The 25460-nt window shown below is 52.4% G+C and overlaps 1 long non-coding RNA gene across 2 annotated transcripts in view; it reads right to left on the reverse strand.

Moving 5' to 3' along the window:
- The window catches only part of LOC123373711, a 47416-nt gene extending 24106 nt beyond the window's left edge, over positions 1-23310 (reverse strand). For both annotated transcript variants that reach the window (XR_006580836.1, XR_006580837.1), the window contains exons 1-3: positions 23233-23310; positions 22222-22475; positions 3975-4046 (exon numbers count right to left, since the gene is read on the reverse strand). This is a non-coding gene — a long non-coding RNA (uncharacterized LOC123373711). The remainder of the gene's footprint in view (positions 1-3974; positions 4047-22221; positions 22476-23232) is intronic.
- Between the last annotated feature and the right edge of the window lie 2150 nt (positions 23311-25460).

The raw sequence follows: 25460 nt of genomic DNA on the forward strand, positions 1-25460 counted from the left end.
CAGCCAGTCACCAGTGATTTCAATGGGCTCAGCATGCAAGTATCTATGGAAAAGATTTGGCTCCTATATAGACCTTCTGGGCAGGACTTATCTCCCAAAGGTGCAGGCAGCAAGAGGGGACCTGTGTGTGCCTTGATCTTGGATCAAGATGAAAATAGCAAGAAAGAAAGTGCAGACAGGGGCGGTACCAAGGTCTCGTAGGGGAGCAGCTAATATTATTTTTTAAAAATAGGGCTTCCCAGAGCTACAGGACTCCTGACTGTCTTGTGCTCATAATCACTCCTAACGAGGCAAGCTCCAGTCAGACTGTGGGCTTGTATCACCCAAATCCAGCCTCAGAGAAAGTACTTGGCCACTCTTTTGCCTGTTTGCCTTCTCTGCTGCCAATCCACAAGATGCAGCACCCCCTCAGAGAGCTGAATGCATACAGCACCTTGTGGAGTCAGTCCCTGTGTGGTGTGGAGCCAGAGGGCAGAGCTGTCTCCTTCATCAGTGCAGGAAAAGCCGTTGACTGGGTTGAGTGGCCTTTGCAATTCTGAGATCTGGGTCGGACACTGGCTTTACCTAGACTTGGCAGAATCCCATTTTTTTTTATTTATAATTTAAATATATAATATAATATAATTATAAAATTATTTATAATTTGGACGGATAGTATAAATTTTTATTTTTAAGCTTTTTCTTCAATTTTTAGCTCTCTAAATTTTCACAGTTGTGCAAAATTAGGGGGTTTAAGCTTTTTAAAATCTATTTTAATTCTCACAATTGCAGGAAATTAAGGGGGAGTCAGATAATTATTGAATGACAGGAGACACTGAGATTTAATGGTTATAAAGCTTTAACTTTTTGATACGCAAATTGTCAATGTCAAAATATAAATATCTTGAAATCAAACCCTAATACGTTCTCAAGAAGCATTTTTCATACTTTGCTTAGCTGTATCATAGATGGAATTTTTTTGTAGGTTTGTATGTATATGGTGAAATTGACGTTTACCAATAAAAAAGCTAATCCTTCCAAGCCTTCCTGTATCACAGGGCAGCAATCCAACTGCACAGCTCCTTCCCAAGGGGGTGCAGACAAAGGCTACTAGCTTAGAGATGGGCTGACCTCACCCTGCATATTTACTCTGGGCCAGCGGTGGATTAGCCACTGGGCCAATGGAGCCAATGCCCAGGGGCTCTGGACAATTGGGGGGCCCCCAGAAAAACTGGCATCCCCGTGCCCCGACCTGCTCTGCCCACCCGGCGCTCCTGCTAGGGAGCGAGGGAAGCCCTTGTGCCTTGACCCCACTCCCTGGCAGGAGTGCCGGTGGGGGGGGCCTGCAGGCAGAAGGGGTGGGGAGGGGCCCCACTTGCTCTGGCCCAGGGCCCCATGAACCCCAAATCCACCTCTGGCTGTCAGAATACAGAGCAAGGGCAGTGGCCAAAACCCACAAGTCCTATAGAACTGCCCTGTGCACAGATTATATTATTCTGTATCCCACAAACTGGACACTGTGCACCCAGGCATTCCCTACCTGCAAACTCCTGGAATCTACTTCAGCTGTAAGCTGCTTCCTGCGGGGTTGTCCCTATACTCCTCCATGGTCCTACTCCCATCTTGGTCTGTCCCTCAAGGTTCTAAGTACATGGGAATCTACATCAGCCCTCAGGTTATTTGTTAGAATTAAGCTAGCCCCAGAGGGTGGTCTGAGCTGCTGATTCCTTGGACACCCTGATCAGGAAGGAGCTGACCCCAGTATTATGGCTCATAAGAACATAAGAACATAAGAAAGGCCGTACCGGGTCAGACCAAAGGTCTATCTAGCCCAGTATCTGTCTACCGACAGTGGCCAATGCCAGGTGCCCCTGAGGGAGTGAACCTAACAGGCAATGATCAAGTGATCTCTCTCCTGCCATCCATCTCCATCCTCTGACGAACAGAGGCTAGGGACACCATTCTTACCCATCCTGGCTAATAGCCATTTATGGACTTAGCCACCATGAATTTATCCAGTCCCCTTTTAAACATTGTTATAGTCCTAGCCTTCACAACCTCCTCAGGTAAGGAGTTCCACAAGTTGACTGTGCACTGCGTGAAGAAGAACTTCCTTTTATTTGTTTTAAACCTGCTGCCTATTAATTTCATTTGGTGACCCCTAGTTCTCGTATTATGGGAATAAGTAAATAACTTTTCCTTATCCACTTTCTCAACATCACTCATGATTTTATATACCTCTATCATGTCCCCCCTTAGTCTTCTCTTTTCCAAACTGAAGAGTCCTAGCCTCTTTAATCTTTCCTCATATGGGACCCTCTCTAAACCCCTAATCATTTTAGTTGCTCTTTTCTGAACCTTTTCTAGTGCTAGAATATCTTTTTTGAGGTGAGGAGACCACATCTGTACACAGTATTCGAGATGTGGGCGTACCATGGATTTATATAAGGGCAATAATATATTCTCAGTCTTATTCTCTATCCCCTTTTTAATGATTCCTAACATCCTGTTTGCTTTTTTGACCGCCTCTGCACACTGCGTGGACATCTTCAGAGAACTATCCACGATAACTCCAAGATCTTTTTCCTGACTCGTTGTAGCTAAATTAGCCCCCATCATGTTGTATGTATAGTTGGGGTTATTTTTTCCAATGTGCATTACTTTACATTTATCCACATTAAATTTCATTTGCCATTTTGTTGCCCAATCATCCTAGCTCATCCTAGCTGACACCTCCTCACAGGTGTTTTCTGAGTCTCTCCAGGGGTCCGCTAACCATATAGGGAAGGAATAGGTGCTCATGATTCAGCTCAAGAAGCACACAGATCTAGCCCAACCCAAATCAATTACTGTTCCTAGTCCTCAGCTCTCTGGCAAGGTGGGCCAGGGGAGATCACGGGCTGCTTGGAAGAACAGGTTTACCCTGAAGTTCCCTTGATGGCACTACTGTTAGTGAGTCACCCCCTCCTGCCCCCATTAGGTGCCAGCTGGTGGCCTACACTCAAACCGACCTTGTTACCTGGGTTACAGGCTGGGGAAGCCTGACCCACAGGAGGGGCGTACAGCCCTGGCATTCCCACCTGTGTGTGTGTGGGCGTAGCGCTTTTACCATCGTTGCTCTGATGCACCTTTCTCTGGCTTTGAGGTCACACCGTGAGGCAGCAGCAGGGGTGGGGGAATAAATGCCAGGGCTCTGGTTGTCAGCTGGATGCTGTATCCACTGGGTCACACTGCCTCCTTCAGCCATTATTCAGCCGCATATTATCCCCCCCTTCTGCCCCACAGCAAGATCTGCCTCAGGAACCCCACCTGGCATTCCAGAATCCTGTCCTGGGCTTCGCCCTCCTGGGGCCAACCGGCACCCCATGCCCTGCTCCCTGCCCTGGCAATCCCAGGTGGGGCCAGGAGAATTCCCTTCAGCCTCTTCCATCCCAAAGGGTCTGGGGACAGGGTACTGCAGAGCGTCCACAGACCCATCACCTTCCACAGGTCTGGAGTGTCCATAGCGGGAACAGCCCCAGTGATGATGAATAGCCCCAGGGGGACAGTTTCTCAGCTGGTGTGAGTCACCTTCAGTGGGGCTACCCCAATTCACAGCAGAGGATTTGCAGGTCACTGCAGACAAGTGGGTTGGGAGCCTGTGACACAGTCAGGATACTCATAAGGATGAGCAATAGGGGCGGAGGGGACAGAGCTTGGGGGGAGGGTCTTGAGGGAAGAGGTGGTGCGGGAGCTGAGCTTCATGGGAAGGGGCGGTTTGAGGGCATGGCCTTGGAGGAACGGGTGGTGTGAGGGCGGGGGCTCAGGGAGAAGGGGCAGCATGGGGGCTGGGCCTCCTGGGGAATGGGTGGGGTGGGGCCTCGGGCGAAGAAGCGGCATGAGGGATGGGGCCATGTTTTGGGTACTGGTGGCCCCCCCACTCTTAGCGACCTTCTGCCACTCCTGCCCAGCACCTCCCAGTCTGTGTCCAGCCATACGGGTGCAAGTAGACCTACCTGGGGAATTTTTGACAAATCTTTTTTTTCCCACTGAAAATGGCAGGAACCGAAAATGGATGACTTTCCCGCCTGGAAAAAAGTCAAGAAAAATGTTGAAAGCTTGAAATGTTTCATCTCAACATTTTTAAAATGAAAAACATCTTTTTTTCTAGTTCGCAGGAACTTTTTGTTTAGAAACTGAAGCAGATGTGGCTGACAAAAGAGTTTTAAAGAAGGCAGCTCCAAAATGAAGCAGTTGGCATTGAAATGAAATGTCTCATTTGCACCAAAATGAAAAAGAAAAATTGTGTGGGTTTTTTTGGTTCATGAATATTTTCAAGATTTTTGACTTCTTGTCCTGATTCAATACAGGGGGGGAAATCAGACTCTCAAATATATTTGCAAGACAGGACAGCTCTGGGGTGAGGTTGTTACAGCACCTAGCTACAGCTTCTGGCTCTTCAGGTATGTTTACACAGGAACTGGAGTGGTAATTTATTAAAGAGATACTCCTCTATTTCAAGCTGTGGCAACTTGTGTGTGTATCTCCGGAATCACTGGTTTGATTCCTGGTGTTGGCCAAGATGGTGACTGTCATCCTTAATGCAGCTGAAAACCTAGCCCTGAATTCTGCTGGGATGCAAGTTGGGTGCCATGAGTAAGCTGGGAATGGGATGGATCCTGGCCTGATAAAGCAACACTGGAAATGTGGCTTCTCCATAATGAAACTGGCATCTTTTGATAATACTTAACTGTCTGGCGCACAGGGAAAATATCAGCCAATTCTTTCAAAACGAGCAGCCAGAGGGAATGGCTGGGGGCTCTGCCTCACATCTAAACAGACTCAGCAGCCTACGTTTAGACACCAATATTGGAAAATCATGGTCACAGGGCTGCTGTTCCTTTCAGTTGTGTGGGTGTAAATCAGAAGTGACTCCACAGAAGTCGGTGGCATCTCACGGGTGTAAGGTTGGGATCAGTCCAATGCAGGATTCCCCTGTGATGGTGGGAATGGCCAGACTGGATCAGAGCAGAGGTTGATCCAGCCTAGTGTCCTGTCTCTGATAGTGCCTGGCCAGCCGCTACGGGGGAATGTATAAGAATCCTGCAGTAGAAGATGTGGGATAATTTGTCCCCCCACTTGAGGTCTAATAATTTGGCATAAGCTCTGAAGCAGGAGACTCACTATCCCTGCTGCCAGAATGTGTGTGGTCATGACGCTAACTCTGGCTGTTCTTGTTAACATGTAAGTGCTCAGTCCCTTTTGGAATCTCATCAAGTTCTGGCCTCAGTGACTTCTTGTGGCAGGGAGTTCCACAGTCTAATTGTCCGTTTGGTCATTTCCCACCTTTCAGTTTCATTGAACCTTTGTGCTGTGAGCCAGGGGGAGCAGCTGCTCCCAGTCACACTTCTCTAGACCAGTCAGTGTTTTATAGCCTTTGTCAAGTCCCCTCTGTACCCACTTACACCACCAAGCCACTGCGTAAAATCGATTAGCAACCTCGTACCAAGGCTGTTCTGCAATGCAATCATCCATTGGGATTCTGCTCTGCATTGCAATGGCACAGGAAGGCCACAGCTGGACTCAGGGCCCTACCCACAGCTGGAATTGTGGATCCAGTTCTGGGCCCACAATTCCGGGGGACATTGGTTCGTTGGAGGGGACAGAGAAGAGCCATGAGGAAGATGAAAGGATTAGCAAACCTGCCTTCTAGTGTGAGACTCAAGGAGCTCTATCTCTTTAGCTTACAACGAGAAGGTGAAGGGGTGACTTGATCACAGTCTGCAAGTACCTAAGTGGGGAACAATCAGCTCTTCAGTCTCGCTGACAAAGTTCTAACATGATCCAATGGCTGGACATTGAAGCTAGTCCAATTCAGAGAGGAAAGAAGGCAAACAGTTTTAGCCGTGAGGGTAATTCCCCAGTGGAACCATTCACTCAGGGTCAGGGTGGATTCTCCATCACTGGCAATTGTTAAATCAAGACTGGCTGTTTTTCTAGATCTTCTTCAGGAACGATGTCAGGGCAGATGTCTGGCCTGTGCTCTACCAGGGGTCAGACTAGATGATCATAGTGGTCCCTTAGGGCCTTGGAATCTATGATTCTATGAATTGTGCTGGGGGATGTCCAACCAGAGCTGGCTGAAAAACAGGAAGGAACTGTTGCTAATCGGAAAGTGCTAGACACACTAGTTGGGCGTTGGTTGGAGGCGTCACATCTGACCGCATGGCACACACCACACAGGACAGGTGGCCTGGCAGACCCGACCGCGTGGCACACTCCACACAGGGAAGGTGGCCTTGCAGATCCAACCACATGGCACGCACCACACAGGCATGGGTGGCAAGTTTGTAAAAATTTTGGTGGTGCCCAGAACCTGCCCCCCAACTCCGCCCCCCCAAACTCCGCCCCCACCTGCCTAAGGCTCTGGGAGGGGGCTCGGCGGGGAAGGTCTGGGGTGCAGATCCTGGGCTGGGGATTAGGGTGCAGGGTGCAGGCTTTGGGATGGAGTTTGGGTGCTGGGTGCAGGCTCTGGGCTGGGGCAGGGGGTGGGTGTGCAGGAGGGGGTGAAGGGTGCAGGCTTTGGGACGGAGTTTGGTGTTGAGAAGGGGTGTGTGGGAAGGGGGAGGGGGTGCACCTTCTGGGGAGGGAGTTTGGGGATAGGAGGGAGTGCAGGGTGAGGGCTGTGGGGCTGAGGATGAGGGGTTCATGATGCAGGAGGGGGCTCAGGGCTAGGGAAGAGGGTTGGGCTGTGGGGTGAGGGCTGTGGATGAGGGGTTCATGATGCGGGGGGCTCAGGGCTAGGGCAGAGGGTTGGGATGTCGGGGGATAAGGGCTCTGGCTGGGGGATGAGAGGTTCATGATGCAGGAGGGGGCTCAGGGCTAGGGCAGAGGTTTGGGGTGTGGGGTGAGGGCTGTGGGGCTGAGGATGAGGGGTTCATGATGTGGGGGGGCTCAGGGCTAGGGCAGAGGATTAGGGTGCGAGGGGATGAGGGTTCTGGCTGGGGATGAGGGGTTCATACTGTGGGGGGAGGCTCAGGACTGGGGCAGAGGATTAGGGTGCAGAGGGATGAGGGTTGGGGCTGAGGATGAGGGGTTCATGCTGCGGGGGGGCTCAGGGCTGGGGCTGAGGATTAGGGTGCAGGGGGATGAGGGGTTCATGATGTGGGGGAGCTCAGGGCTGGGGCTGAGGATTAGGGTGCAGGGGCATGAGGGGTTCATGATGTGGGGGCGCTCAGGGCTGGGGCTGAGGATTAGGGTGCAGGGGGATGAGGGTTCTGGCTGGGGCTGACGATTAGGGTGCAGGGGGATGAGGGGTTCATGATGCGGTGGGCTCAGGGCTGGGGCTGAGGATTAGGGTGCAGGGGGGATGAGGGGTTCATGCTGCGGGGGGGCTCAGGGCTGGGGCTGAGGATTAGGGTGCAGGGGGGATGAGGGGTTCATGATGCGGGGGCACTCAGGGCTGGGTCTGAGGATTAGGGTGCAGGGGGATGAGGGCTCTGGCTGGGGCTGAGGATTAGGGTGCGGGAGGATGAGGGCTCTGGCTGGGGATGAGGATTAGGGTGCGGGGGGGATGAGGGCTCTGGCTGGGGATGAGGATTAGGGTGCGGGAGGATGAGGGCTCTGGCTGGGGATGAGGATTAGGGTGTGGGGGGGATGAGGGCTCTGGCTGGGGATGAGGATTAGGGTGCGGGAGGATGAGGGCTCTGGCTGGGGATGAGGATTAGGGTGCGGGGGGGATGAGGGCTCTGGCTGGGGCTGAGGGTTTGGGGCGTTGGAGAGGCTCAGGGTAAGGGCAGCCTGCCTTGCCATTAGTGAAGGGCAGGCACTAGGACCCTGGGGCAGCAGACAGCCGTTCTGCCCGGAGCGATCTCCAGCAGCACAGAGCAAGCAGGGGAGACGCTTGCGCTTATTTCTGTCAGGCAGGGACGCGACGCGGAGCGGCGGGGGAGGGGGAGGGGGGACACACGCGGGGGGGGGGGGGGGCTGAGACCTGCTCCAGGCAGGGTTGCGGCGACGGGGGGAGACCTGGGGGGGGCTGGGGCCCAATCCAGGCAGGGCCGGGGGAGAGACCCAGCTCCAACTATTGCTGGAGCAGGGCACCCGGCCCTGAATATTCCTGGAGCCCGGGCACCGCACAAATATATAACCTGCCACCTATGCACACAGGATGGGTGGCCTGGCAGACCAAGAGACATGGCATTCAATAGACAGGGAAGGTGGGCTGGCTGATCCAGACACATGGCATGCACTACACAGGGAAGGTGGCCTGGCAGAATGGAGAACTCCATGTGAGCCAGTGGGCACACAGGCAAAGGGTGATCAGGGTGGCAGCCAGGACTCACCCGGCCATGGACAAGTAGTGGACATGGGGTATGGGACAAGAGGGAAGGTCCTCTCATGGATCGGTAACTGGTCAAAAGATCGAAAACAAAGGATAGGAATAAATGGTCACTTTTCAGAATGGAGATGGGTAAATAGTGGTGTCCCCCTAGGGTCTGTACTGGGTCCAGTCCTATTTAACATATTCATAAATGATCTGGGAAAAGGAGTAAACAGTGAGGTGGCAAAATTTGCAGATGACACAAAACTACTCAAGATAGTTGAATCCAAAGCAGACTGCGAAGAGTTACAAAGGGATCTTACAAAACTGGGTGACTAGGCAACAAAATGGCAGATTAAATTCAATGTTGATAAATGCAAAGTAATACACATTGGAAAACATAATTCCAAATCTACATACAAAATGATGGGGTCTAAATTAACTGTTACCACTCAAGAGAGAGATCTTGGAGTCACTGTCCAAAATTCTCTGAAAACATCCACTCAATGTGCAGTGGCAGTCAAAAAAGTGAACAGAATGTTGGGAACCATTAGGAAAGGGATAGATAATAAGACAGACAATATCTATATTTATATAGAGGCAATATCTCTATTGTCTCTATATAAATCCATGGTACATCCACACCTTGAATACTGCATGCAGATGTGGTTGCCCCATCTCAAAAAAGTCTATAAGGTGCCACAGGATTCTTTGCTGCTATCTCAAAAAAGATATATTGGAATTGGAAAAGGTTCAGAAAACGACAACAAAAATGATTAGGGGTATGGAACAGCTGCTGTATGAGGAGAGATTAATAAGACTGGGATTTTTCAACTTGGAAAAGAGACGACTAAGGAGGGATATAATAGAGATCTATAAAATCATGACTGGTGTGAAGAAAGTAAATAAGGAAGCGTTATTTACTCCTTCTCATAACACAAGAACTAGGGGTCACCAAATGAAATTAACAGGCAGCAGATTTAAAACAAACAAAAGGAAGTATTTCTTTATATAACACACAGTCAACCTGTGGAACTCCTTGCTAGAGGATGTTGTGAAGGCCAAGACTATAACAGGGTTCAAAAAATAACTAGATAAGTTCATGGAGGATAGGTGCATCAATTGCTATTAGCCAGGATGGGCAGGGATGGTGTCGCTAGCCTCTGTTTGCCAGAAGCTGGGAATGGGTGACAGGGGATGGATCATTTGATGATTACCAATTCTGTTCATTCTCTCTGGGGCACCAGGCATTGGCCACTGTCAGAAGACAGGATACTGGGCTAGATGGTCTGACCCAGTGTGGCCGTTCTTATGTTCTCACACCCTGGTAGCCTTCCAGCTGGGTTTCCCCCCATTTCTCGAGCCAGACTCTCCCCGTGCCCAGTGGCAGGTGGCACAGAGCCAGACACATTCCTTATCTCTTTCTGCCATGGACTGGTTGAGCCCTTCCCAGCTTGGCACCACCTAGCACCAGATGCATCAAGGCACTTTCTGCCCCCTGCCACTTCCCCTGCAAGTAGCCGTCTCTGCACTAAAGGCTCAGCTCTGGGCAGCCCCCCAGCCTGGAGAGACCTGCTCGGGGCCAAGGGTAGCAGCAATCCATATGCCCCTACCCAGCAGTGGTGGTGATGGTGGCCTGGAGGACACCGCCCAGATGCTGGGTGATGTTCCTGGGGGGTGTTCTGCCCAGCGAGCCCTGCCACCCACCCAAAGCAGGATCCCAGTGCATAGCTACATCCTTCATTTCGGCAGCTTTCCTTTTGTCTCTAGGCGGAGGGTAGATGGTGGGAGAGGCTGACCTGGCCCTCGGTTTGGCCAGGGCCGTCCTTAGGATTTCTGGTGCCCTAGGCGAGATTATTAAACTGGTGCCCCTGTGCCTGATCTGCTCTTAGCAACACAAATATAAGCATACAGTATTGGAAAACTTGCCACATTCACGTTATTAAAAACAGTTTAACTTAATTAAGCACACTGTAATGCTGATGCACTAGCACTAAAGAAGTAGCACTATAGAAAAAATTCTGATTTGACAGAATGATGCAAATAATATAATTTTTTTAATTTGTCAAAATTTTATTGGAAATTTATATGAAGAGGTATTGAAACAAAGATTTGTTTTTAATTAAAAGCAATCTTTCTGGCTTTTTTGGCTGCAAAATCAGTTTAACAAGCTGGGTTTCCAAACAGTGGGAAAATATAACCCTAGTTTTACTGCTAGGTAAAGCACAAAGTGACCAAAATGAAGTCAGCACAGAATCATCTCATCTAGATTAAGGTAGCACAGAAATGTTACAGAAGTCCTATTGTACCTTATTTTTGTTTGGAAAGACATTAGCAATAGCAGCACATTCACATGATAAAATACATGATAAATCACTGCCTCTAAAGTTCCATCAACAACTGACATTTTCACAGCTCTAGCATGATCTGCTGTACAGATTCTTCACAAGGAAGTGTCCCTGGCCTTTTTAACTCATATTAACTATGTATTTACTTTATGAAAGTTGGAGAAAACATTGTGAAAACATAAAACATTGGCTGCCCAACTTCTGGGCTGGCAAAAGCTATACTGACTCACAGGAAAAAAAAATGCAGGAGAATCTTAGTACAACATATGGTCAGTCTATATCAGGGGTCGGCAACCTTTCAAAAGTGGTGTGCCAAGTTCACTGTAATTTAAGGTTTCTCTTGCCAGTAATACCTTCTACAAACGTTAAAATGTATCTCTCTTTGTCTATATTATATAAATAAACTATTGTTATTATCTGAGGTCCTGGCCACCGGTCCTGCTCAGGCCACTGCCAGCTGAGTAAATGAAACCCCAGACCGGCAGCGGGCTGAGCGGGACTGGTGGCTGGAACCCTAGACAAGGATCCCAGGCCCTGCTCAGCCTGCTGCTGGTCTGTGGTTCTGACCACCAACTCCTGCCAGCCAGGATCCTGGCCGCCAACCCCCCTCAGCCCGCTACCAGCCTGGGATTCTGCTCACCCAGGCTGGCAGGAGGCAGAGTGGGGCCGGTGACTGGGCTCCTGACTGGCAAGGGGCTGGCAGCCGGAACCCCGGAGTAGCAGTAGGCTGAGTGCTGCCGGCACCCCAGACTGGCAGCAGACTGAGCCACTCAACCCCCCACCAGCCCTGCTCAGCCCTCTGCCGGCTGAGTGAATGGAACCCCAGGCTGACAGCAGGTTGAGTGGTTCAGCGGCCTGCTCAGCCCACTGCCAGCCTGGGGTTCCTTGGGTGTCCCCAGGCCAGCAGCAGGTGCTGAGTGGGGCCGATGGCCGGTATCCCAGCTGGCAATAGGGCAGCAGCCGGAACCCCAGAGCAGTGATGGGCTGAGCCGCTCAGCCTGCCGCTACGTACCATCAAAAATCATCTCACCTGCCACCTTTGGCGTGTGTGCCATAGGTTGCCGACCCCTGCTTTATACACTAGTAAGGAGATGAGCATATTACAGTTGTTGGAGGGCTCTTATCAGGAGTAACAGGCTATAGGAAAGTCAGTCAACATTTTTTGTTTCTCTGATGAAAACTGGCCCACTCCCTGCCTCAAACCAAACCTGTCACTAATAATTGTCAACAACTTAATTTTCTGTTTTTGGCTAAGATATTGATTTTTAAAAAAAAATATATTGAAATTGGATTCAGGATTGTTAGCAAGAATTTTTGGCAAACAAAGTTGTTAAATGACAATCTAAATGGCAACACAGTACTGCTTTCATGCTTGGCTCACCCCCCAGCCTGCTGGTCCAACAGCTGCAGTAGACCCCAAAATCCACCTCTTGGGGTGCAGAGTGGCAACAGCAGCAGCAAACCCTCAGGTCCAATCACACGCCAATGGGCACCACCACCAGCCTTACGGACCATGGTGAAGTTAGCACAGCATCTGATCTCAGGGACAGGTCACCCATGGAGCCACAGCAGCTCATCCTGTCCAGTGCAGCTCCCCCCGGATGAGATGGATCGCTGGCAGCTGCCAGCCCGGGGGAGAGGCGCTCCCCAGCTAGGGTGCCCAGATCCAGATGTCCTGATTTTATAGGGCCAGTCCCGATATTTGGGGCTTTGTCTTATATAGGCACCAATTACCCCCACCTAGAGTGACCAGACAGCAAGTGTGAAAAATCAGGACGGGGTGGGGGTAAAAGGAGCCTATATAAGAAAAAGACCCCAAAATTGGGACTGGCCCTATAAAATAGGGATATCTGCTCACCCTACCCCAACCCCCTGTCCCGATTTTTCACACATCTGGCTAACCCCAGCCCAGCCCTGTGAGACATTCCAATCCTGGCCGAGGAAGTGAGTTACTTTCACTTTCATTCCTCAACAGGCAGGCAGCCTCCTCCCCCCACCTACCCCCCAGCACCTCACCCAACCCAGCCCTGACGGAGGGGAGGGAGGAGAGAGAAAGGGATGCTCCTGGGGAGGAGGGAGAAAGGAGGGGTGCTCCATGGGGAAGGGGGGGAGAAGAATGCATGTTATGTGCGACAACAAAGGATACTGGTTCCAGAGCCGCAGAGCCTGCCTCACCTCACCTCAGCCAGGGGGCGGGGGGGGGGGAGAAAGAGTCACACTCACAGGTGAGCTCCTTCCCCAACCCCTACCCCCTCCCCTTCCCAGAGACCCCAGCAGCCAATCCCCTCCCTCAGACTGTGCTGCATTGGGCTCTCTCTAGGACCCAGCAGCCTGCTCTTACATGCTCCACTGATTCCCATCTGTCCAGGCTCCCGGCAGAGCGGTGCCCCCAGACCTAGTGGTGCCCTAGGCGGCTGCCTATTCTGCCTATGCCTAAGGACGGCCCTGGGTTTGGCTACCAATTCAAACCACTTTCTGCGCCCTCCGTTCCTGCATGGCGAGGCTGAGGACAGCACCCTTGTGCCAACTCCCCCTGGGAGCAAACCCCAATCTGTTATGCCGGGGATTGGCCCATGCTGATCATTGGGGCACAGCTTGGGGCTGGTTCTCGCGGGGGCGCCATGGCCTTGGCTGATGCCACGCCTGATTTACAACATGCTGGAGTGGGGACCTCTTAGCCGTAGGCAATGCCAGAGTTACAGCTGTGGCTTGACCCGCAGTGGCTGTTCCCACATGCCCCTCAGACGCGGACCCAGCCAATGTTGTCCTGGCCACTGCACTAAGGCAAAGGCCTGGGCCTGGCAAGCAGGCAGCACATCCCCATTCCTGCAGAAGGTAGGCAGGGCAGCACAGGGCAGTCTGTCTGTTTTTATCAGCACCAAGCCCCCAGCCTCGTCCTGAGTGCTGCCAATACAGCCAGGCCCAGCCACATGCCAAGGAGCCCACGGAGCCAGCCCCATCTTCCCCGCCCAGCCTCCTTGACCCTGCAGAGAGGTCCTGGCTGTAGCTCCCCGACATGCAGCCACCCCGGTGCAGCGGAGAGCAGAAGAGCTCTCCCCCCACACACAGTTTTGCTGGTGCCCCCTCAAGCCCTACACACAGGCTCCCCACCCCCCACCCCCAACCTGTTATTCTAGTCCTTGGCTCCTTCAGTGCAAAGAGTGGAGCTAATTTATGTGGAATGAAACCAGCCAAGAGGTGCTTTGGAAGCCAGGTCTCCGGAGATAAGAGCTGCGGAGCTGCAGTTCCCAGACTGCCTTCCAAAGGCTTCTTGATCCTCAGGTATAAACAGAAACTTGAGGCAGCCAGAGCCGCCTCCTTTGCCGCGCTTCTCTGCACTGAATTCCTCACTGCACAACTCACAGTTACTGCGAATAGCATCTGTCAGCGGGCCAGGGCTGAGGCGGGGGCCAAGGTCCCCCAGACTGGGGAGACACTGACACATCTGAGCGCCACATTTCTCCATGCTCACGCTGTGTTCCCACATGTGGATGTAGCCTAGAGAGGCTCAGGTCCCATGGGCTGCCGAGACACCGGTCTTCCCCAAGGAACTCCCAGAGGAAAGGCCATTATGCTCATTTTAGAGACCGGCCCAGGAAGGCTGTAGCAGAGCTGGGAAATTGTACCCTGGGCTCCTAGGCAAATACTGTCCCTCCAGGGCCCCGCTTAGGCTGGTGCTTAGCACCCCCACTGCCCCTGAGGGCCTATGTCTCTAATCACAACAGCAGAGATCCTAATGCTAACAGTGCTCCCCAGCCACAGACCCTCTGCGGGGGAGGTCAAAGCAGGCAGCAGTGGGCTCCAGAGAGCCTTCCCCAGGATCTGCCTTGTTCCCATGCTTCGGAGTTCCATGCGACTTTCCCATCACCATCACGGTGATCAGCACCTGGGACTGGGCAAGTCATGGGCAAGACCCGCCAGTGGGGACTGTGCTGTCTCCTGGAGTCACTGTCCCTACGGACAGACCCCCTTGCTCCCAGCAAAGACATTCGGCATCTGCTCCCACCACCCCAGCTCACAGAGCTGCTGCCGAGCTGTGTCACCAGAACCAGCCACCAGAGGGTAGCATGGCACATGCTGAGCTGGGGTGGCATGTGGGGGGAGGCAGGGAGTTTTGCCCCCAAACAGGAGGTATCAACAGCCTCCCCTTACAGCCCTGCTCCCAGACATGGCTATTACCAGCCTCAACCTTCCCTGGCATCACAGAGGGTCACACAGACAGAGCCCCAAGGGGCAACCCCCCATGTGCCCCTCAGCCAAAACCATAGTCACTCGCCCTTTCCTGAACAGGTCTCCCCCTGCAGAGGCAGGGGAGAATTCCCATCAGAGGGAGCAGTATCCGGCCAAAGAGACACAGCCTGGGCATTCCAGTTCCACCCAGCAGGGGGCGCAGCACCCACGTGTGCAAGCCAATTCATTGCAATTTCCTGGACTCTACATTGGGGAAGTCAGGAACCTCAGCCAGGTCTTGTCACTGTCACGTGGCTGCACCCGGGAAAGCTCTGAGCAGCCATGGAGGCCCCCAGAGCTGGCTGTCTGCAGACTCAAGAAGATGACACTGCATCACTTTGCATTAGGGAGGAGCTCTCAGCCGGAGCACTGTGAGCTCCTGGCCCTTGCTGGTGCGTGGTGATGAGATGCAGCCAGCCTGTGTGGGACGGAGGGGGATCTGGTGTGAAGTGGGGTGAGGAGGTGCTGGCAGGGCCCATTTGCCAGCCAGGCAGGATACCACGCTGTTGGCTTTATCCAGTCTGCGAGGCTGGAGCATTAGCTCCATAGTGCCAGGCTGGCAGAGTCTAACCCCAAGAGAGCATAAGAACAGGGCAAACAAATCTGGCAGGTGGGGCCATGGCAGAAAACCCTGGCTAGTTAGAGAGGCCCCATGTCAGCCTCTGATCCTTGGCAGCTGCTCCAGAAACCTTCCTCTCACCACACAGCACCGGTGGCAGGCCACAAATGCTGGCTGGTGCAGGGTGGGGGCGGGGGGACAACCAGTAGGGCACTCTCCTTCCTGTCCCCACAGGGCCCTGTGACTTAGACAGATCCCCATTGCTGCTGCTGGGCTCCAGCCTCCCCATTAGAATCATAGAATCATAGAATCTCAGGGTTGGAAGGGACCTCAGGAGGTCATCTAGTCCAACCCCCTGCTCAAAGCAGGACCAAACCCAACTAAATCATCCCAGCCAGGGCTTTGTCAAGCCTGACCTTAAAAACCTCTAAGGAAGGAGATTCCACTACCTCCCTAGGTAACCCATTCCAGTTCTTCACCACCATACTAGTGAAAAAGTTTTTCCTAATATCCAACCTAAACCTCCCCCTCTGCAACTTGAGACCATTACTCCTTGTTCTGTCATCTTCTACCACTGAGAACAGCCTAGATCCATCCTCTTTGGAACCCCCTTTCAGGTAGTTGAAAGCAGCTATCAAATCCCCCCTCATTCTTCTCTTCTGCAGGCTAAACAATCCCAGTTCCCTCAGCCTCTCCTCATAAGTCATGTGTTCCAGCCCCCTAATCATTTTTGTTGCCCTCTGCTGGACTCTCTCCAATTTATCCACATCCTTCTTGTAGTGTGGGGCCCAAAACTGGACACAGTACTCCAGATGAGGCCTCACCAGTGCTGAATAGAGGGGAATGATCACATCCCTCGATCTGCTGGAAATGCCCCTACTTATACAACCCAAAATGCCATTAGCCTTCTTGGCAACAAGGGCACACTGTTGACTCATATTCAGCTTTTCGTCCACCGTAACCCCTAGGTCCTTTTCTGCAGAACTGCTGCCCAGCCATTCGGTCCCTAGTCTGTAGCAGTGCATAGGATTCTTCCGTCCTAAGTGCAGGACTCTGCACTTGTCCTTGTTGAACCTCATCATATTTCTTTTGGCCCAATCCTCTAATTTGTCTAGGTCCCTCTGTATCCTATCCCTACCCTCCAGCGTATCAACCACTCCTCCCAGTTTAGTGTCATCTGCAAACTTGCTAAGGGTGCAGTCCACACCATCCTCCAGATCGTTAATGAAGATATTGAATAAAACCGGCCCCAGCACCGACCCTTGGGGCACCCCACTTGATACCGGCTGCCAACTAGACATGGAACCATTGATCACTACCCGTTGAGCCCGACCATCTAGCTAGTTTTCTATCCATCTTACCGTCCATTCATCCAGCCCATACTTCTTTAACTTGCTGGCAAGAATACTGTGGGAGACTGTATCAAAAGCTTTGCTAAAGTCCAGAAATAGCACATCCACTGCTTTCCCCTCATCCACAGAGCCGGTTATCTCATCATAGAAGGCAATTAGGTTAGTCAGGCATGACTTGTCCTTGGTGAATCCATGCTGACTGTTCCTGATCACTTTCCCCTCCTTTAAGTGGTTCAGAATTGATTCCTTGAGGACCTGTTCCATGATTTTTCCAGGGACTGAGGTGAGACTGACTGGCCTGTAGTTCCCTGGATCTTCCTTCTTCCCTTTTTTAAAGATGGGCACTACATTAGCCTTTTTCCAGTCATCCGGGACCTTCCCTGATCGCCATGATTTTTCAAAGATAATGGCCAATGGCTCTGCAATCTCATCGGCCAACTCCTTTAGCACCCTCGGATGCAGCACATCCGGCCCCATGGACTTGTGCTCGTCCAGCTTTTCTAAATAGTCCTGAACTACTTCTTTCCCCACAGAGAGCTGGTCACCTCCTCCCCATACCGTGCTGCAGAGTGCAGCTGTCTGGGAGCTGACCTTGTCTGTGAAGACAGAGGCAAAAAAAGCATTGAGTACACTAGCTTTCTCCACATCCTCTGTCACTAGGTTCCCTCCCTCATTCAGCAAGGGGCCCACACTTTCCTTGACTTTCTTCTTGTTGCTAACATATCTGAAGAAACCCTTCTTGTTACTCCTAACATCTCTGGCTAGCTGCAACTCCAAGCGTGACTTGGCCTTCCTAATTTCACTCCTGCATGCCTGAGCAATACTTTTATACTCCTCCCTGGTTATTTGTCCAATCTTCCACTTCTTGTAAGCTGTTTTTTTGTGTTTAAGACGAGCAAGGATTTCACTGTTAAGCCAAGCTGGTCGCCTGCCATATTTACTTTTCTTCCTACACATCGGGATGGTTTGTTCCTGCAACCTCAATAAGGTTTCTTTAAAATACAGCCAGCTTCCCTCGACTCCTTTCCCTGTCATGTTATTCTCCCAGGGGACCTTGCCCATCAGTTCCCTGAGGGAGTCGAAGTCTGCTTTTCTGAAGTCCAGGGTCTCTGTTCTACTGCTCTCCTTTCTTCCTTGTGTCAGGAAGGCATTACTTGGAGGCATGGCTCCAACCAGAAGGAACTAAGCGCCACACTTGGTGCCCACCTGCTGCCACTCAGAAACTAGGGTGCGTGTGTGTGTGTGTGTGTGGTTTCCTTGGGGAAGGGAAAATCTTAAAATAAAAGAATGGTTTCCCCTGCCCCCCCTCCTCCCCTTGCTTTCTGCATGGACCAGCTGCCACCTGTGTGAAAGGAGGGGGTGGCTCCTGGCTTGGGGGTGGCCCCCAGCTCAGATTACTGCACCCCCATGCCAGGCAGAAAGGGCACCTCTAGGAATATGATGGGGCTCAGTGACTGGCAGAGGGCAACCTATGCTGGAAGACAAGGGGGGTGCTGGGTCTTCCAAGGGGAATGAGCGCTGGCCCAGCACCTCCCCCCTCTGCTCTGTGATACAGTAGCACACTATGGCAGTAGCGGATTTACCATGGAGCCGGGCCCACATTCCAGGGCACCCCAACCAGGCCCACTCTTCTCCACCCCCGGCTTTCTCCTGCGGGGGGCAGAAGATTGGTGCTCCTGGCACTGAGGCTCTTGCTGCAGTAGGGCAGCCAAGCTTCCCCTTCCCTGCCTCTTCTCACAGCTTGCTCCCTTCCCGCCTCCCTGCCACGCTGTTTGCTGATCAGCTGTTTGCCAGCAGGAGGGTGGGGGATAAGCACAGCTGCAGCATGCTCACCTGGGGAGAGGAGGCAGAGAAGAGGTGGGGGTGGGGCCTTGGGGATGGGGGTGGAACGAATATACCTACTCTGTGACTGCAGAGCTGCACAGCCAGGCTGAAAAAAGAAGGTACTGCTCAGCTCCCCGGACTTTGCAGCTGGACACCACCTTCTGGGTCCTAGTGCTAGTTGAGCTCCCTTTTGTGTGCTGGAAGCCATCCTTCATCTCGTACAACAGTGATTGCCCATGGTGGGGCAGGCAGGGCAGGGGGGCAGAGGCAGTGGGGAAGGAAGGGGCAGGGATGGGGAAGAGAAGGGGATAGGGCTGGGATCGGCAACCTTCAGGACGCAGCCCGCCAGGGTAAGCCCCCTGGTGGGCCGGGCCAGTTTGTTTACCTGCCGTGTCTGCAGGTTCGGCCAATCGCGGCTCCAGGCAAATGGGGGGCTGCAGGACGAGGGATGTGCTGGCTGCGGCTTCTCGCAGCCTCCATTGGCCTGGAGCGGCAAACCACGGCCAGTGGGAGCCGCAATTGGACGAACCTGCGGACGCAGCAAGTAAACAAACTGGCCCGTCCCACCAGGGGGCTTACCCTGGTGGGCTGCATGCCGAAGGTTGCCGATCCCTGGAATAGGGGAAATGGGGGCCCAGCATGCGGATCCCCTTGGCAGCAGCAGGGGCTCGCCTGTTAAGCAGTCCCATCAAACCCTCACCCTGACAAGCCCCACCTCCCCTGGATCTGTACCACCCCAATGAGCCTCACCCAGACACCCTCCCTACTTAGCCCCAACCACCTACACCTAGACCCTCATCCAAATGAATCCTGTAGATAAATCTCTGTATTAAGCATCTTCACATAACTTTCATATGACTTTGTATTATGCCTCTCTATATAACCTTGTATATAACCATAATCCCACATATTATGCCTCTCTCTATAACCTTGTATTAAGCCTATCCATATATAACCTCTAACTTTCATATGACTTTGTATTATGCCTCTTATTTTAAAATAACCCTGTATTCAGCTATTTTCATACAACTTTGTATCAAGTCCTTTGATATAGGAACTTTGTATCAGATCCCTATTGTAGAAAACCTATAGAAAACTTGGTGTTAAGCCTTGGTATAAGGTTATAGCCCCTAAGGATAGTTAAAGTAGAAGAAAAATCTTTTTGCTAGGAGTAGAATAAGATTCCCCCTCCCCACACTCCCTTAATCAATTGGCATGTTGAATGAATGAGGTGTGAATGAGCAAGGCATGGAAGGCAGCACCTCCAGACAGCTAGCTGGAGAGGGGATGAAAGCCAGACCCAAGGACAATCAAACATGTCAAGTGGGCTCACTAAAGAAGAGCAGACATATTGACGGCCTGGGGGAGGGGGGTGTTAGAATCAAGCACCTTCTTTGGAAACACCCTCTTTGAACAGTATTGGGACAACACCCAGAAGGAAGCAGCACAAAGGACCAAGGGACTCAGGCCATGGCTACACTTGCAAATTTGCAGCGCTGCAGCAGGGTGTGAAAACACACCCTCTCCAGCGCTGCAAATTGCGGCGCTGCAAAGCGCCAGTGTGGTCAAAGCTGTACGTTATTCCCCACAGGGAGGTGGAGTACGGACAGCGCTGGGAGAGCTCTCTCCCAGCGCTGGCGCTTTGACTACACTTAGCGCTTCAAAGCGCTGCCGCGGCAGCGCTGCCACGGCAGCGCTTTGAAGTGCAAGTGTAGCCATAGCCTCAGATTCTGAATCTGGCACAGATTTGCATGAGAGGGAAGCTGCTATAAATGTGAGGTGTCTTGCAGAGGACCCTGGGTCTTGTCAACATCAGAACATTGATCCAGATCGGCAGAAGCCCGGATCCACCCCTCCCCCATTTAACTCACCTGGCCAGTGAAGTTAAGGGGAGCAACTAGTTGGTAACAACAACAAGACAGAGTGTGTTTGTGTGTGTGAGTGCATGAGTGTAATATAGATCATATGCATATGATACAGTGTTGATTGATATATGTATTACCAATTAATGTGGCATTTGCCTTATTCCCTCTGAAAATCATAGAATCATAGAATCTCAGGGTTGGAAGGGACCTCAGGAGGTCATCTAGTCCAACCCCCTGCTCAAAGCAGGACCAAACCCAACTAAATCATCCCAGCCAGGGCTTTGTCAAGCCTGACCTTAAAAACCTCTAAGGAAGGAGATTCCACCACCTCCCTAGGTAACCCATTCCAGTTCTTCACCGCCCTACTAGTGAAAAAGTTTTTCCTAATGTCCAACCTAAACCTCCCCCTCTGCAACTTGAGACCATTACTCCTTGTTCTGTCATCTTCTACCTCTGAGAACAGTCTAGATCCAGATCTAGATCTGTGCAGTACTTTAAGTACAACAACCCCACCTCCCCTGCACCCAGACTCCCCCTCCACCTGCTGAGCTCCAACCACTTTCACTTGGTCTCCCCTGCAGACTCCCATTGCCCCTGCACCTGGCACCTCCCTATGCATCCAGATCCCCCACTGAGCTGCCTGCACCCAGACTTCCCCCCATCTGGATACCCCCACACTCAGTCCCTCTGCACTTGGATCCTGCTGCCGGGCTGAGCCTCCCTGCCCACACCCGGTGTGTCTGGCACAAAAGGGGCAGGGCCCCAGGGTGTTTCTGTGGCAGGCCTGGCCCTTGTGCTGTGTCAGGGTCAGGTTCAGTCTCACTGCCAAGTCCCTGTCCCAGGAGGGTGGGGGAGGCTGCAGCCAGTGGCCTGTGCTCCCCACTGCCATGCTGGAGCTTCCACATTTATTTATTATAAAAAAAAATCAGAATTTTAAAATATTATGCAGAGAATTTGATGCAGAATTCCCTGAGGAATATGGGTCACTGTACAGCTGTGATGGTGGGACTGTGAAGGGGGTGCTGGACAGTAGGGGATCTGTGGGTGTGGGAGCTGTGCAGGGGGTATGGTGTGCAGGGTGCTGTGTAGTTGTGGTGGGATGTCAGCAGGAGGGGTCTCTAGGCAGGGGGTGCTGGGCATAGGGATCTGTGGGGGAAGTCTCTGGTTGAGGGGGCACTGGCATAAGGGCAGGGCACTGGGCAGGGGGGCATTGTGGAAGGGGCACACTGGCAATGCAAAGCTGGGCGGGCCAGTGTGCATCTAGCAGTTTGGGCTTTGTAAATAGTGCCCCTGTGCTGGGCTGAGTGGGGCCACTCTTGCTGCGCTGCATCTCATTGCCCCCAACCAGCCCCTCGCTCTGCGGACTGCCCCCCATCACATGCCCTATTTCCCCAATGGGGGCCCACAAATATGTTTTTAGCACCAGGCCCACAAAAAGTTAATCCGGCCCTGCACTATGGGGAGTGTGTATGTAACACACTGGGGAGGTGTGCTTGGGGCCCTTCTCTAGTGGCTAGGCCACTAGAAAATAATAGCCTACTACTGCTGACGGAGCTACTCATTCAGCGCATGCTGGAAAGGTCTACACAGCAGGCCAAGGGCAAGATGCCAAGGGCAGCTGGCTGAAAAACCAGGCCACAATAGTCACAAACAAACTCCCATTTGAAATTTTCCAATAGGCAATTTTGGGGGAAAATCAAAACGGCTTGAAGTTGGGTTCCCCCATCCCTGCCCCCCCCCACACTTTTTGACCATGCCTTACCTTTTTATTGTTATGACCAGGTGGAAAAGAGAAAGTGGAGGAAAAACTCCACAGTGGCAACCCCAAACTTGCAAAATATTTGGGGGCTTTCCCTGAAATGTTTCCTTCTGAAAAAAATCTCCTGGCTCCAGACATGTTGCCCAAAATGAAACTGAGCTATGCAAAAGGTTGTTTGAAGTGTCACCCTAGGGGCTGTTGAAAACACCTGTTGTTGGAGCCTTTCTCCTGGGGCAAGGGTCCAGTACAGTATGTGACTGAAAGAGAGAAAGAAACTGACAATAAACGGGAACTGACCCTTTGACGAGCCCGAAGAGGTCTTGTTAACCCTGTCCTTGGCAGATGGACAGCCACGCTGGTAATTCCCAGCTGCAGCAAACACTGCGGGAACTGCTGTTGCTCTGGACAGACAGAGGAGCTGGTAGAAATCTCTTGCCAGATCCCCTCTCATTGCTGCAGGAACTAAGTTGCGGACATGCTGCTGGGACCCTGTCAAGGTTCCCTCTCCACTCTGAACTCTGGGGTACAGATGTGGGGACCCACATGAAAGACCCCCTAAGCTTATTTCTACATGCTTAGGTTAAAAACTTCCCCAAGGCACAAATCCTTTCTTTGTCCTTGGACGTTATTGCTGCCATCACCAAGTGTTTTAGACAAACATCCAGGGGAAAGGGCCACTTGGAGTCCCTGTTTCCCCAAAATATTCTCCCAAGCCCCTTCACCCCATTTCCTGGAGAGGCTTGAGAATAATATACTAACCAATTGCCTTTAATAAAAGTACAGACCAGACCCTTTATCTTTAGGACCCTAGAATCAATCAGGTAAAAGAAGCACCTCTGTAAAATCAGGATGGAAGGTAATTGTACAGGGTAATACAAAGATTTAAAACACAGAGGATTCCCCTCTAGGCTCAACTTCAAAGTTCCAAAATCAGGAATAAACCTCCCTCTTAGCATAGGAAAATTCACAAGCTAAAACAAAAGATAATCTAACGCATTTCCTTGCTTTACTTACAATTTTGGTAATCTTAAATGCTTATTTCAGGTAGGATTTTAGGAGAGATTTTTTTCCTGCCTGGTCCCTCTCTCTGTCCCAAGAGAGCACACAAAGAGAGCGCAAACAAACCCCACCCCCTCAGATTTGAAAGTATCTTCTTTTCTTATTGGTCCTTTTGGTCATGTGCCAATCAGTTTATTTGAGCTTCTTAACCCCTTACAAGTAAAAGAGGGATTTTATGCTACCCTTAGTTGTATGTTTATGACAGACCCTTCCTCACGCGCTCCTTAGAGCCACAGCGGGACTAAGGCCCTGATCAAAGGTATTTAGGCATCTGCCTCCAGGTGACATCAATGGGAGTGAGGCACCTAAGTACCTTTGAGGATCTGGGCCATAGAGAGGCAGCCAAGGTCTTGCAGGCAGAATGGGGCTTGAGCCTGAATCTCTGGAGTCTCTATCTGCTGCAGGTGGCTACATGCCCCAACCCTGTGCCAGGGAGGCCCCCCTACTCTGCCCATCTCGCTGCCCGGATGTTTCTCTTCAAGGTTCCCGCTCTGCCTGTGACTCTGAGTTCCCTGGGGAGTCACCCTAGATGTTCAGCCAGGCACCAGATGGGCTCTGCATGTGGGGCTGGGTGCCCAGCCTGTGCAGGCAAGGAGGTCTAGTAAGAGTGAGTGTCAGGCTCCGCCCATCCTCCCATCCCCTCCAAGGCAGCAGTGCCTTGCTGTGACAAGGGTTCAGGTGCTGAGAGTGACTGCTCTGGGGAGCGAGCCCCAGCCCCCTTGCACCCTCTGGCCCTCACCTGCCCTGGGCCTCCCCACAGGCTGCTCCCTAGACCTCCCTCCCCCGACCCTGCAGCCTAGCTGTGGCATGATGTTGGTGCCTTGGCCACACATCCCCAGGCCACTGGCGCTGGGTTGTTTGCTGTGCCTCTGGATGTGATCGCTCTCTCCCCACTGGAATCCTCTGCTCCCCCTGCTCTGGCAGCGTCAGCTGAGCTCCCCACCCAGTGATGCCCTGCCATTGGGGCAGGGCTCCCAGCACAATGCCCCATCTCCCCACTCCGCTGCATCACAAATCCCCATTACCAGTGAGGGCGCAGCCAAAACCTTGCTAAAATCCCTGGACTGGATGCAGGTACTGCAGTGGGTGCCCCCACTGCAACCTTAGCCGCCAGCCAAGTTCTTCTGGAGACACACAGCAGGATCGGGCTCAGGCCCTGGGAGCAAGCAGAGCGGCTCCTGTCTGATTGCAGGCCAAGGAGGCCTGCTCGCAGGCTGTATTCCTGCCTCATTCCCTTCTGTCAGCATCCTGTGCCCATCCCTGGTGAGTGAACACTGCTCCTTTTCTTCCTCTGCTGCCCCATCTCCTTGCCCTGCTGATGGACTTCCAAAGAGGTAATTGGTGTTCGTGTTGGCAGCCTCTCCCGTGCTCAGTGCCCCTTTTGGACTCCCGCAGGCAGGCTGCCAGGGGCCCTATTGCCTAGACCCTGCTCCCAGGGGCACTTCTCCTGCACGGTACCCCCTGCCATGCCCGTTAGCACTAATGAGGCTTGGCCGGGGATATCAGGGGTCAAGTGAGGGCTCTGGGCTCGATCTCCTGCCTGCAGCTGTTGCTCTATCTAGCTTCTGGACAATGGACCCCAAATCACCCTGATCCCTGCCCAGTCAGGCCCTCCCTGGGGCAGGAATGGAAGGGAGGCATGCCAGGCATGCCAGTCTCACCAGGTGTCCATGCCAGCCACTGGCACAGCTCCAGCCTCTCACAGACAGCGCAGGAAGGAAATAATACTGTTGGCTGGAGACCAAGGAAAGCCAGGGGCTCAGGAGTGGGGACTCACCCTGGCAGTCAGTGCTGACACCAATGCCCCAGCATGGTGCAGGGGGGCACTGTGCAGCCAGACTGCCCTCCGCCCTGTCTCACTGGGTCCCTGGGTGAGTTCCTATGCTATGAAATCCCTACATTCCAATACACACACCCTCCGTCAAGCTGGATGGGAGCTATGGTCCATCCGTTGCAAAAACACAGGCCTCTGCCCCTCGGGATAAAGGAATTCTCCCTCAGTTAATTCTTGTACTAGGTCCCTTATCCTATCTGTGAACCAGCCACTAGGGGGCACCATCTCACACACAAAACCACCACATTAAACCACTGCCAGAGTGCAGCCAAGCCACAGTGGTGAGCCAGCACTGCTCTCCTGTGGCCAACACAGGAAATTCGGGGAGCCTCCCTCTGGAGATTTCCAT

The sequence above is a fragment of the Mauremys mutica genome, chromosome 7, assembly GCF_020497125.1.
Source record: "Mauremys mutica isolate MM-2020 ecotype Southern chromosome 7, ASM2049712v1, whole genome shotgun sequence".
Taxonomy (NCBI): Eukaryota; Metazoa; Chordata; order Testudines; family Geoemydidae; genus Mauremys; species Mauremys mutica.